Genomic DNA, 2,678 nt, shown 5'->3' on the forward strand with positions numbered 1-2,678 from the left:
GCTTCTGCTTTGGATCATTTGTATCCGCACAACTGAGGAAAACAGTTGCGCAAGTTTCGGTTTTCTTTCCTCTCTTTGAAATAAAAACTCTTTTGCTCACCGATAATTTTACGTCACCTAAGTAATGTTCACGAATGAAACAGCAATAAATTTAACAAGCGTCTTGAAATACCCGCTACGTTCACTTCGCAGAAGCAAAATTTGCTCGTGCGAGTGTGGTTACGTTTGAAATATCTATCGTTGGGCTGTCGGAGCTTGCTCGAAGTTGGAAGACGCAGCGTAATTGAGGTTAATTTGCTTGTCTATAACGATGCGGCTGCCCTTGATCTCCGTCGAGTGCAGTTTTCTCTGATGTAAGGTAGAACTATAAAGCCGCCGATGTTACTGAATAATCTAGTGCACCTGAAGCTGCCAGAACTCCGGTATTTCATCCAGAATTTCTTGCGACTGCGTTCCGCTGTCATCAAATGCGAGCGTAGTCATTTGGGGGAGATTTAGCAACACATTTTCCAGAAATATCGTTCACCTATGTATCACGACGTGGAGAAGCAGCGTTGTTGGTTCTTAGTAAAATTTTCTGTTTATTGCGAATTTTGCGATAGCAGTTATATGGACACAACCGTCGAAATAGATCTTTCGGTGTTGCCGTGAGCTTACGTATAAAGTCAAGTGCGATGAGATCCTGTCCTGCGCCGTCGGCTGTGCGCGTTAAAGAAAGTGTTCGAGGGTGACCAGGGCTGGATGGGCGCCCCAAGTCAAGCATCTATAGGAGGTCACGTGATAAAACGCGCGCAAGCCGGGGGAGGGAGGCGCTAGTTTAGCGCGCTTCTCCTCCTCTGGCCGTTGCTCTAGCCCGGCCTTGCGCCGCCCTCGCTCTGTCTTGCAGATAATTTCCGATGGATGCAAAGCTGGGGGGCGCTCAGCTAGCGCAATTTTTCGGAGACGCTTTGAAGGAAGAGGCAGCAGAAGGAAGCGTTCGGTCCGGTCTGTTCGCGCTCTTCAATTCATCACGCCAACGCTGTGACAGTGAGTGTTCGCGGTCATTGAGTGAGATCTATTCATGTTTGCACGTGCGCACGTGACCCAGTGCTTGCTGACTTAAGGAGTAAGCGAATGTTTGCTGCAGTTTATTCAGCCGACGAAACTGTGAACCTTGGTTCGTGCAATTGTTCGCGCAGTGGTTCATGCAGCATTGGGGTGAAACTGGTATACTTTCGTTTTTATATTTCTAGGGGGTTCCAAAGCAGTGTTGCGTACGCTAATATTTGTTTCTGGTCGCGGAACGCAACGCACTGCGGTAGCCCAGTGGCTTTGGTGCTGCGCTGCTGAGCTCGAGGTGACGGGTCCAATCAGAACCGCTGCAGTCGCATTCCAACGGGGTCAGGTCTCTCCTCAAATCCACGTATTAATCTTTCGCCTTTTACTAAAGATTACCGTGGGGAGGGACACTGCAATGAGCTTACAGGCCGGGGTCAGAATGCGAAAACGCGGTATACCGTGCATTCCGTACACGTTAAGTAACCTGAGCTGCTGAAAATAAATCTGCAGCTTTCCATTACCGTGCGCCTCATAACAAGATCTTGATTTTTGGAACTTAAATCTTCTAAATTTAATTTTACGTCGCGGAATTACATTTACAATCGACACTGTTGAGTGCGCCTACTGAACTTGTTATCTCGTTGCTGTGATCTCTTTAGTAGCCTATACTTCTTTTTAGATTTACTTATGGTCAGAATCCAGTGTGACGAATCCAGGTCTTCCTTAGCATAGGAAACCAGCTATCGCTTAAGCGTGCGAAGTATCAGCAAACATGGTAAGGAAAATCAATATATGGAGTTCGAAGTAATTGCAGAACATGACAAGGATGAAAGAATGATACACCGCATTACAACCAGGACAGGAACCCGAGGGCCTGCCTAAAACAGAAGAGGTTACCTGGTATTTTTTCTCCAGCATTATAATCTTTCACTCGCCAGATTCATCTCGAATATCAGAGGAATCGCGATCTTCCACGACGACTCTTCGCGTGCTGTTGAGAGTCAAACGACCCATGCGCAAATGTTGACTCTTGTTTTGTGACTCTACTCGCGCAAAAGTGGGTCTTCGGAAGAAAAAAGAGAGTCAAGTTGCTGTGACTCACTTTTTACTCTCTTTTTTCTTAGAGTGTTCAAGGTATGTAATCGGGAATGCTGAAATCGCTTCAGTATCAACTTATAAGTATCTAGGCATCCATTTGACACTTTATCTAAATTGGTCTTTTCATATATCACAGGTTACTAATGAGGCAAATTGCGTCCTTGGTTACTTTCGACGAGCCCTGCGACCAGCATCCCCATCAGTGAAATTCCTTGCTTACTTAACCCTTTTCCGTCCCAAATTAGAATATGCATGCGCGATCTGGGACCCTCATCAAAATAACCTTTCCACTACTCTTTGAATTTGTACAAAATCGCTCAGCTCGTTTCATTTTCTCCGCCCATTCCTATCATGTAAGTGTAACTGAGCTAAAACGTAATGCTAATCTCACAACTTTAGCGAACCGCCGAAAAATTTTCAGACTGTGTCTGTTTCATAAATTCTTTATCATCCATCTCTGAACTCCCTTATCAGTCCCGTCCATCGCATTTCCAATCGCACACACCACGGGAAGGCCATCTACCCTGCCCCTGCCCGCACGT

At 46.0% G+C, this 2,678-nt stretch overlaps 1 pseudogene; it reads left to right on the top strand.

Annotated features, from left to right (window-relative positions):
* The first annotated feature begins 1,376 nt into the window (after positions 1 to 1,376).
* LOC126526754 (U5 spliceosomal RNA) lies at positions 1,377 to 1,467 on the top strand (annotated as a pseudogene).
* Positions 1,468 to 2,678: the final 1,211 nt, after the last annotated feature.

Source organism: Dermacentor andersoni, chromosome 8 (genome assembly GCF_023375885.2).
Source record: "Dermacentor andersoni chromosome 8, qqDerAnde1_hic_scaffold, whole genome shotgun sequence".
In the NCBI taxonomy this organism is placed as follows: Eukaryota; Metazoa; Arthropoda; class Arachnida; order Ixodida; family Ixodidae; genus Dermacentor; species Dermacentor andersoni.